At 47.1% G+C, this 11036-nt stretch overlaps 1 long non-coding RNA gene across 1 annotated transcript; it reads right to left on the bottom strand.

Moving 5' to 3' along the window:
* Positions 1-877: 877 nt before the first annotated feature.
* LOC119964162 lies at positions 878-10210 on the bottom strand. Its single transcript, XR_005460264.1, has 3 exons — positions 10027-10210; positions 8096-8217; positions 878-1378 (listed from the first exon to the last, which is right to left on the bottom strand). It is a non-coding gene; the product is annotated as an uncharacterized LOC119964162 (long non-coding RNA).
* Between the last annotated feature and the right edge of the window lie 826 nt (positions 10211-11036).

The raw sequence follows: 11036 nt of genomic DNA, 5'->3' as shown, positions 1-11036 counted from the left end.
CACAACCATTTGTTAACTTCATTGATGAACTGTAGTCAGAATCTTCGCAAATTAATGATCTGTTAATTTTGGAAAGCTTTTAAAAGATGCCTTTGATGACCTTGCACCTAAATAAAAATAATGTCAAGAGCCTCCTTGAAGGCCCGTAAAAGGGCACAATTTGCAGAAACTTACCACGCTAATTAAATTGACTTATGGGCATGGCCAGTTTTGTCAATTTAGCCAGCTTTCAATTAGATTTTTTGAAACTAGCACCAAAGATTGCAGAAACTCGATTTGTGCTTGATATAACCGGCACTTGAAATTCCTCATTTTTGCATTGGTTTGGCCAATTCTGGGTAAGCTATCCTGAAAATAATAACAAATGCTCTACCCCCAGTTATTGTAAGAGCCTTAAAATAAATTCAGGAGCTCAAATGATTTGGATTGCATCATCCTGGTTGATTCAAACAGATCCAGATGTGATAAAAAGATGTGACCTTATTCCTCCCATTTTAAAACAGGATTCACCAGTTTGCAAACAGCAGAAATGTAACAAAAACAAGGAAACATCACACCACAGCGTCCTGTGGCTGTGCTGGTATTGTCACCGATGCTGGTGATGAACTTCTCATCTCCACTGGAGCTACAATGGCAAAGGTAGGCTGCTTCATAAAATTCCTGCACTTTCTCTTTGACGAGTATCTGCTGCTCTAATCCAGAAAGCCAGGTGGTGAAGGATAGAACCGGAGCCAATCTTTATATACTTTAAAAGTATTTATTTACAGAGATGCATATTACAATCAAATACTTCCAAACCACTACAGTTTTTGCCTCTTCTTATTTATGGAGCACAATTGAATCCTTAGTAAATGCCCTCCATTTACATACAGTTGAATACAAGTACTAATATCGATGAGAAGAGAATGGAAAAGAATATGCGCGACTCATGCTAATTAAATAAATCTGGAATAAAAAAATTACCTCAGTCCATGAAGCTGCTGGATTGGTGTAAAAACACATCTCGTTCATGAATACCCTTTTTAGTAATGGAAATGTTTGTCCTTACCTGGTCTTGTCCACATGTGATTTTGGACATACAGGGCATTGTGAACCCTTAACTGCTCTCTTAAATGGCCCAGCAAGTCATGTAGTTGTATAAGAATGGACATAATTACTGACTTCAGCGGCACCCACATCTCATGAATGAATAAAGTTAAATGTCTAAAATATAATATACACTATTACGAGGTTGTGTCTCGATTTCCCTTTGAAACTGTGGAACTTCTGTCCTTTGCAAGCAATCAATGTGCCAGTCGGTCTTGTCCACGTGTGATATCTCACTGATGGATGTACGTGGTTGTTCAGTCTGGCTTCCTGCTGACACTTCTGTGGAGTACTGAAGAAGTGTTATACAAAAGATCAGAAGAGGATATGGGAGTTCTAATGCCCTATTCAACATCCTGCTTTCCGTCAGCAATATTAAATTTAGATTAACTGGCCCTTGATCTCATTGCTGATTTTAGGGCCTTTCTCTGCTCAAATCCTCCATTGCATCTGTTTACACAAAGCAGTGACTTCATTTCAGACATAATTTATTAGTGGTACAGTTTTACTGTGTCAAAATCCTTGAACATGTTACCTACCAGCACTGTGGGGGTACCTTCACCATACAGACTAATGGTTCTGGAGGAAGACCCACCACCATCTTCTGGAGGATAGTTATGGCCTTGCCAGTGATGCTCGCATCCTGGTTAAACTTTTAAAAAGCATTTTATAACATCCTGAGGATGAGGGGTCATGTAAAATAAAAATTCATTCCTCCATTTTTCTCCAAATGTAGATTCCATTTGATTAAAAGTGAGTGAAGTACACGAGACAAGTTTAAGGTGGGAGCAGGCTCATATGGAATAAACACTGGCATAGATCAGCTTGGCTGAATCCCTTATATCTGTTGTAGCTTCTATGTAATCCCATGCAACAAAGGTGGTGTCCTTTTAAGGAAAGCCTGGAGGTATCTTTTATTCGGTGATTAAATGTGCCATTTTGATCAAGGTGCCAGGGTCGATCTCATTTTTACTTGTTGTAAGCTAATCTCAGATGGGATAAGAAAAACAAGTGCTATAATTGGCTTCAATTCCTCGAAACTGATGATATAAAAATCAAAATGGGGGTTCTTGCTTCTGATCCTGCAATGCGTCCCTTGTGAATGTGTGTGTGAGAGTAAGACTGTGTGTGAGAGAAACATTGGGCGCAGACAGCTACACTGTGATCCTCTCTGAACTCAGTTAAATCGTCTGTCAACACTCACTATCTGGGTGAGGAACCGGAGGACTGCTGGTATCCACATTTCAGGAAGGAGTCAACACCTTCAGGAGAGGCGAATTTGTGGAAAATTGAATATCTGATTGCGGTAGTGCCACATCACCAATCACCCTGAGCCAGCCCCCAACACATTAAAAATTATTTTAAATACTTCCTGAGAAGCATCATACTATGTTCATTGTTTGCGGCATTGCTGGCACCTGGTATAAATTATATAAATTACATTGACTATTAGCTGATCCCATGGGTTGCATCTGTGCTGTGTCATATGTTGCCATTTCCTCCCCATTGCTTCACGCTGGAATCCTGACCTATATTGGACCATGAAAAGTACGTTAACATTTTGACTGCAGTTTTCGCTGTCAGTTTAGGAGCAGAATTAGAGGGCTGGTCTTTTAAGTTAATTGATTTTCATTGTGGAGCAGACATCATTGTTATTGGAAATCAATCAGAGACTTTGAATTGTCTGCTCAATATTCCAGTTAAAACAGAAACATGGTGGAGACGAAACTCTGAAGTAAATATTAGGTGGTGTAATAATTTTTTTAAACTTGCTGTTTGGTTGTTTAAATGCTGACGGGTAAATACAGACCGAAATATCAATTAGAAAATGATAATTGTAAAGCAGAGGATATTAACACTTTTGTTGGCTTGCTCGAAGCATACATAAGTTGCCAGGGCATTAAGTTGGAGTGAATATTTCCCCAAGTGTTACTTTGATCTATCGACTACTAAGGGCGCGATTCTCCGCTCCCGCGCGGCATCGGGAAGGCCGTCGTGAACTCGGCCGAGTTTCACAACGGCGTCGGTGTCCGCTCCTCGCACCCTATTCCCCCCCCCCCCCCCCCCCCCCAAGGGGTCTAGCAGTGGCATTGTGAGAAACTAGGCATTCCGAGAATGACGCGACGACGGCGCCTAAGTGACATCAGCCGCGCATGCGCAGGTTGGCCGGCTCCAACCCGCGCATGCGCGGTTGCCGTCTTCCCCTCCGCTGCCCCGCAAGACGTGGCAGCTTGATCTTGCGGGGCGATGGAGGGGAAAGAGTGCGTCCCTTGGAGACGCCGGCCCGACGATCGGTGGGCACCGATCGCGGGCCAGTCCCCTCCTGAGCACGGCTGTGGTGCTCACTCCCCTCTCCGCCCCCCACAAGCCACAAACGAACCTTTGCCGCCATGTTCACGATGGCAGCGACCAGGTGTGTTTGCCGCCGGCGTGAACAGGTTGGGAGCGTCAGGCCGCTCGGCCCATCCGGGCCGGAGAATCGGCGGTCGCCGTGAAAAACGGCAAGGGGCGATTCTCCGAGTGGGGTGTGGGAGAATCGCGGGGGGTGCCAGGGCGGCGTGTCATGAGTCGCCCGGCCCTCCCGCGATTCTCCCACCTGGCGTGGGGAGCGGAAAATCGCGCCCTATAGCTTTGTTTCAGATTCCTTCTTTGACTTAATTCCACTTTGGGATCTACCCGTTTCTAATTCCACATGAGCCAGACAAAGCACATGCTTATAACTGTTTCTGTAGCTAGCTTTTTCTGGAACAGCTTGCTAACCTGCTGCCGTAGGCTATATTTGGGGTTTCCCTCCACATCAAGATTAGTTGACCCGGAGACTCTACAACTCTAACCAGCTGGCATAGACATTTTGGAAGGATTTACAGGCTGATAATCAAGGGCATATTATGTACACAGATTCCATGGCCATCAAGTCCTGGATTCAAACCCAGAGCTTCTGGCTGAGAGGCAGCGCGTTAGGACCTCATTTGGTTCCCTAATAAGCCATCCATAATTGACAGGTGAGATGGACTAACCCTTCAACCCATGATTCAGAGATTTGTGAACCAATTCTTTTGTGAAAATCAGATGATATTCACGCAGTTCACGTATAGAATCTGCCCAGTATTTCAGTAACTAAGTGCATCCTATGCAGCAGAGACAAAATGAGCTAGTTAATCTCAGTTGAGATAATGAACCCAGGACCCCTGGGTCATGAAGAGGGAAGGAGTCAACGAGATGTCCTGACCTCGATTACTATTGAGTGACTCCAATGATAGTGAGAGATCAATGATGCAATAATTTATGCGGAAGAAGGGAACATCCGATTATCAAAATGTGATCCTGAGCTATTTTGTATTGTGGTATTTTGTGCCATGATTTAGGTTGTCCCAGTCTGCTCTTACCTCATTTTCCCTGGCCCCACGTTGTCTGATCTAGGCTGGTCTCTCTTAAGAGGTACAAAAGGATTGGTCTTATGCAACATTTTAATTTCTATTTGTGGCCCATACCCATTGGAGAAATATGGCTATGATTACAAATGAGACAAATTAAGCCAAGCTTCCATTATTATGTCAACCTGCACCTCAGCATTCCTCATCAACTAAAAGATTTTGAGCATGGTAGATTATCCTGACCTTGCAGAAAGGATATTAGAGTGATAAGAAATCTTTATTGGGAACAAATTGCATTTGAGAATGATCTCAGTGATTTTGTGAAGATTAAAAGAAGGGGCTTTCTCCCCTAATATATTCAACTTGTTTAGTGAGAATATTCTGAGAGAGATTGAAGACTTTCCTGGATTGTTAACGTTCTTATTGCTGACTCTGAAGAGAAACTGCAAAAGACTTTGGATAGAATTGCGGTCAAAAGTGAGAACAAATGGTTGAAGTTAGATTTACCAAAACAAAATGTCCAGTTTCGTCCATACCATACCAGGATTTAAAATCACAGTGAAAAATGAAAAGGTTACATGGTTGGACAAAATTTGACATCTGGGAAGTGTGTTAAGGTCAGACAGAAAGTGCAAACAATGTATAAGATGAAGGATTTGTATGAACGAAGAATCATATCAAAAAATGAAAGAAATTATGATCAACTCATAATTAGCCAGTAAACCAAAGCTGAGGATACTGGAATGCTACAATGCACTAACTTTGACATACGGAAATGAGTATTGGACAATGTAGAGTATAATTGAGGGGGCGGAGTTTTCATTTTGGAAGCGAATGATGACGATATTTTGGATAAGTCATACATGTTATGGGCCAGGGTTTGGAGAGCCCCAAAGTGTATCATGGAGTTCACCTGACCCACAACTTTGAATAGATTGTGGTTATGGGGAAACACATGGGCCTACTCTGCAGTGTGATGCAACAGAAATCTACAGTACTTTTAAAGTAAACAATGTTTATTTATGAAACCAGTTAACACTTTACAAACCCACAGTAAACCTCTTAACAACTATCAACGCCACTCCTCTCCACAGATACAATATTCTATAAGTAAACCTTAATATTTCCTTATTAACGTCCATCAGACAAAAGACCCTTTTTAATACAGAGATCTGGGGCTGGATTCTCCGACCCCCCGCCGGGTGGGAATATCGGCAAGAGCCGGCGTGAATCCCGCCCCCGCCGTCCTCCTAATTATCCCGCCCCCCAAAAAAATTGCCCCGGCGTGAGTTGCACCGCCCGCCTCAGAGAATGGCGGGGTCCCGCGCGACTCAATGGGTCTCGGGGCTGCCCGAATTCTCCGGCCCAAGATGGGCCGAAGTCCGGCCTTTTTTTGCCGGTCCCGCCGGCGTAAATTAGAGTAGTTCCCATACCGGTGGGACCTGGTGGCGTGGGCGGGCTGCGGGGTTCTTAGGGGGGTCACGGGGGGGGTCTGGCCCTGGGAGGTACCCCCACGGTGGCCTGGCCCGCGGTCGGGGCCCACCATTCTGCGGGCGGGCCTGTGCCGTGGGGGCACATTATTGTTCCGCACCGGTGGCCGTGGTCTTCCGCCATTCCCGGTGCGGAACCGATTCCCTCTGCGCATGTGCGGGGATTTTTGTTTTTTGGGTTTAGTTAATTTTAGAGAACCCAATTATTTTTTTCCAATTAAGGGGCAATTTAGCGTGGCCAATCCACCTATCCTGCACATCTTTGGGTTGTGGGGGTGAAACCCACGCAGACACGGGGAGAATGTGCAAATTCCTCACGGACAGTGACCCAGAGCCGGGATTCGAACCCGGGTCCTCAGTGCCGTAGGCAGCAATGCTAACCACTGTGCCACCGTGCTGCCCGCATATGCGGGGATGACGCCAGCATGCGCTGGCACTCCTGTGCATGCGCCGACTTGCGCTGGCCAAGGCCCTTCGGCACAGGTTGGCGTGGCGCCAAGCCCCTTTCCCGCCGGCCGGCGGGTCAGAATCCACTCCGGAGCGGGCCTAACCCCTGAAGGTGCGGAGGATTCCGCACCTTTGTGTCGGCCCGACGCCGGAGTGGTTCACGCCACTCAGTCCCACCGGGATCCCCCGTCCCGCCGGGTAGGGGAGAATCCTGTCCCTGGTTTCAATTCACTACTCAGAGCAGTCAGCACTTTGAAATCACACAATTGATCTGGAGACAGTCTTTAATTTGCAGAGAGAGATCCTTATACAGCTGCTTGCTTTTCCTGCAGCTATCCAGCTCTCCAAAATGAAACTAAAACACACCCTGGGCGGTATTCTCCGACCCCCCCGCCAGGTGGGAGAATCGCCGGGGGTCGGCGTGAATCCTGCCCCCGCTGTCCTCCTAAATTGCCTCGGTGTGAGTCACGCGCCCGCCTCGGAGAATGGCGGGGTCCTGCGCGACTCAATGGGCCCCGGGGCTGCCCGAATTCTCCGGCCCGCGATGGGCCGAAGTCATGCCTGTTCTTTGCCGGTCCCGCCGGCGTAAATTAGAGTAGGTCCCTTACCGGTGGGACCTGGCGGCGCAGGTGGGCTCTGGGGTTCTTGGGGGGTCACGGGGGCATCTGGCCCCGGGAGGTGCCCCCACGGTGGCCTGACCCGCGGTCGGGGCCCACCAATCCACGGGCGGGCCTGTGCCGCACCAGAGGCCATGGTCCTCTGCCATCCCCGGTGCGGAAGCGATTCCCTCTGCTCATGCGCAGGGATGACGCCAGCACACACTTGGAGTGGTGCCAAGCCCCTTTCCCACCGGCTGGCCCAGTCCAGATTTTCGTAACCTTTCTCTTCCCTGGCAGAAGTTCAGCCCTCTGGCTTCATATGAATATGGGTCTTGTGACAGCCAGCCAGTATTCCAACAATCAAGTTAATGCTGCAACTGCACTGTCTGCACACCCTTCTGAAGTAGTAACTTGTCTCCTTTCTCCATGGAAGCTTACTGGCCTGCTGGGTATTTGTAGCATTTCCTGAGTTTCATTTCAGATCTTCCAGCATCTGCGACATTTTAGCTTTTTAGCCTTATTTTGGTTAGCTGAATAAAGCAACATGTTCACTGGCACCTTTGATTTACCCAACCTTTCACCGTGAGAAGTATTTTTGGCTCCCAAGCCAGAATTTCCTGAATGTCCCTGTCTCTATAAGACCATAAGACATAGGAGCAGAATTAGGCCACTCGGCCCATCGAGTCTGCTCCACCATTCAATCATGGCTGATATTTCCTCATCCCCATTCTCCTGCCTTCTCCCCATAACCCCTGATCCCCGTATTAATCAAGGTCTTTAATCCTTGCCCAGAGTGTAAGAGCTTAAGGATTTATGAAACCAGTTCAGGATTGTAAGGATTTAAAGAGAAGCTACAAAAATACCTGAGCGAGAAAGGAATATTGGGTCATTTTCAGGCAAGTTGGGAATGAGGCTTGTGTAGAGCCTAAAGCTGTTAGGCAGAATAGCCTCTTTCTATGTAATTTGTGCATAAAACAATGCCAAGCATTAATAGACGTTTTTCTCGAACACAAATGACTTGGTTGTTCTGTTTTGTTTTCCCCTCGCACCATCCGGGTTAACAATATGTTTCATTAAACCTGGACCATGAAATACTCACCGCTAATGTTGCCCTGTGGACCATGCTTGGTGTCTTTTCTCGCTTGAATGTTTCAGGCTGTTTCTCAATTGTCAGATCAGCACCATGCAAAGCCTTGTGTCTGCCACAAGGTGGCAGCAAGCCTGCACAATAAAAAAATGCAAATCTTTTTGAATTTGTCAGCTCCTGGCTTCAAGTTTAATTGAGGCCAGGTTAATTGGATTCATGTATTAACAGTAGTTATTCTGTTCTCTGTTTAACAGCGGCTGCCTGTTGTAAATTGTTTGCATATTTGCACTGTAGAGTTTCCTGTGACATTAATGTGAGAATAAACCTGGAGTTGGAATGGGTGGGAAACGGGGTGGTAGAAATAAGGAATAAAATTCTTGCAAAAAGGTTCTCATTGTATCAACCACCTTAAGAATGTTTAATCCTCACTGTTTTAATAATAATTTTTATTAGTAATAATCTATTCTTGTCACAAGTGTGCTTACATTAACACTGCAATGAGGTTACTGTGAAGATCCTCTAGTCGCCACACTCCGGCGCCTATTCGGGTACACAGAGGGAGAATTCAGAATATCCAATTCACCTAACAGCACGTCTTTCTGGACTTTGTGCTCTCGCGAAACAAGGCCTGGAGAGGTTGAAAACGAGAACCACACCAGGCACCAAACAGTTTGCAATGCAACCAGCCCGCTCCAGCAGGCGGCAGGGGCTGCCCTGTAGTTCACCCTCTGGGACCCTCGGGGGAACAGGACATCCCTCCTGGCCTCCACGGCATCGTGGAACCTCCCCAGGTCTGCATCCCTGAATCACGGGGCCCAAATCACCTAACAAGCAAGTCTTTCGGGACATGTGGGAGGAAACCGGAGCATCCAGAGGAAACCCACGGAGATACGTTCTAACCAAGCATTCAATATTGCTTCGAAATGAACATATTTTAAAAAGACACAGATGCAAGCACAAATCATAGAATTCCTGCAGTGCAGAAGGAGGCCATTCGACCCATCGAGTCTGCACCGGCCCTTGGAAAGAACACCCTACTTACCCAATCCTCCACCCTATCCCCGCAACCCAGTAGAACCACCTAACCTTTTGGACGCTAAGGGGGAAATTAGTATGGCCAATCCACCCAACCCGCACATCTTTGGGCTGTGGGAGGAAACCGGCGCATCCGGAGGAAACCCACGCAGACACGGGGAGAAAGTGCAAACTCCACACAGACAGTCACCCGAGGCTGAAATTGAACCTGGGACCTTGGAGCTGTGAGGCATCACTGCTGACCACTGTGTCACCGTGCCACCCTTTATCAATTCAATCCTTTACACCAATTGGTCCTCAGCTGACTATAATGTGGTTTGAGCACACATGCAAACATGATCAAATACAAACAGAGAATATGAGTAATGGAGTTTAGGTCAATCAGCATTTGCACAAGCAATATAGGCTCCGCATAGGATCATGAGAAATACCAACAGTTTCCTTCCTGCAGTTTTTCCTGTACATTTTGGGTGTGACCGTCTTCCTCCCTCAGGTGCCGCTGTCCATTCCCAACGTTTTCTGTTTTAATTTAATTTTTGCTGCTTGCGCTTTCCACTAAAATGATCTCCGTCAATGTGATGCTGAGCACTGAGCCAAGTTTCCAGGCTTCGCGATGAATAATATGCACGGTCCCCTATTCCGGACACCCCATCCTCCTAGTTACTATCCCTCTGAGCTTTCCGTCCAGCGTTACTGTTGATCTTGACCTGAACTCGCCGCATAGTGTTTTTCCTGGTGAATGTTAAACAGGAAGTAGTGTATCACATCTTGCTGCATTGCGTAATGGGAAATTCAGCTTATTGGCCAGGTGCGGTCAATTTAATCATTTCCTGTCCTGTCCCAGATACTGCAAATGCTAAAAACAAAGTCTCTATTATATGCAAACATACACTTCAGAGGTTACTTACGTAGTCAAACTTTGGGACAAAGTGCAATGCCAGTGTTGTTATATCTCTGGGTCCAGGATTCAAATGCAGGCCCTGGCTGAGGAGACTGACGACCTGGAGTTGTAAAGTACACTGACCCAAGCACAGTTCCCATTGGACTTAAGTGCACAAAGACAGCTCTGTACATAGGCACTTACTTCAGCAATTTCTCAATTAGACGCCAGATCTTTAAGGAGGGAAGGAGCGATGAGCATATAACGACCTCATCGCCGCAGAATGCATGCTTCCTTTGAGTTTGTGCTTGATGCACATTCTCAGGAAGTGCAAGAGAGACCTGCGATTGTATCCAATTCAGTCATGGAGCATTTTATGCCGACACAAGTAACAAGACTGTGGGACTCCTCTGTCACATAAGCAATAATACTGGTGTCATGAATATGGGACCGTGCCCGATCACGTTTCAAGAGAGTGGCTGGTTACCCCTCTTCTGCCTGACATAAACTTGTGCTCATCTAAAACTCTAGGCACAATTTTCCGGAAAGATTTCCATGCGTGGTAGCGAGTGGGAACTGCCACGAGCTTCCCGGCACTCGACCCGGCAAGGCCAGCAATGTTAATTGGTCCACATAACAAGGCCCCATGGGCTTCTCGCTGCAAATGAATGCTTGACAGCCGATTCACAGGCACCTGGTTCACCCGACCCCTACTAACAATGTTGAGCAGCACTTATACAGCAATTGCACAGCCAGCCCCACTCAGCTCGCAGCCATGGTGCCAAGACAACAGGCCCCGTGATTCAGGGATGCAGACCTGGGGAGGTTCCACGATGCCGTGGAGGCCAGGAGGGATGTCCTGTTCCCCGAGGGTCCCAGAGGGTGAACTACAGGGCAGCCCCTGCCGCCTGCTGGAGCGGGCTGGTTGCATTGCAAACTGTTTGGTGCCTGGCGCGGTTCTCGTTTTCAACCTCTCCAGGCCTTGTTTCGCGAGAGCACAAAGTCCAGAAAGACGTGCTGTTAGGTGAATTGGATATT

The sequence above is a fragment of the Scyliorhinus canicula genome, chromosome 4, assembly GCF_902713615.1.
Source record: "Scyliorhinus canicula chromosome 4, sScyCan1.1, whole genome shotgun sequence".
NCBI classification, from domain to species: Eukaryota; Metazoa; Chordata; class Chondrichthyes; order Carcharhiniformes; family Scyliorhinidae; genus Scyliorhinus; species Scyliorhinus canicula.
This window is presented reverse-complemented; position numbering and strand designations above follow the sequence as displayed.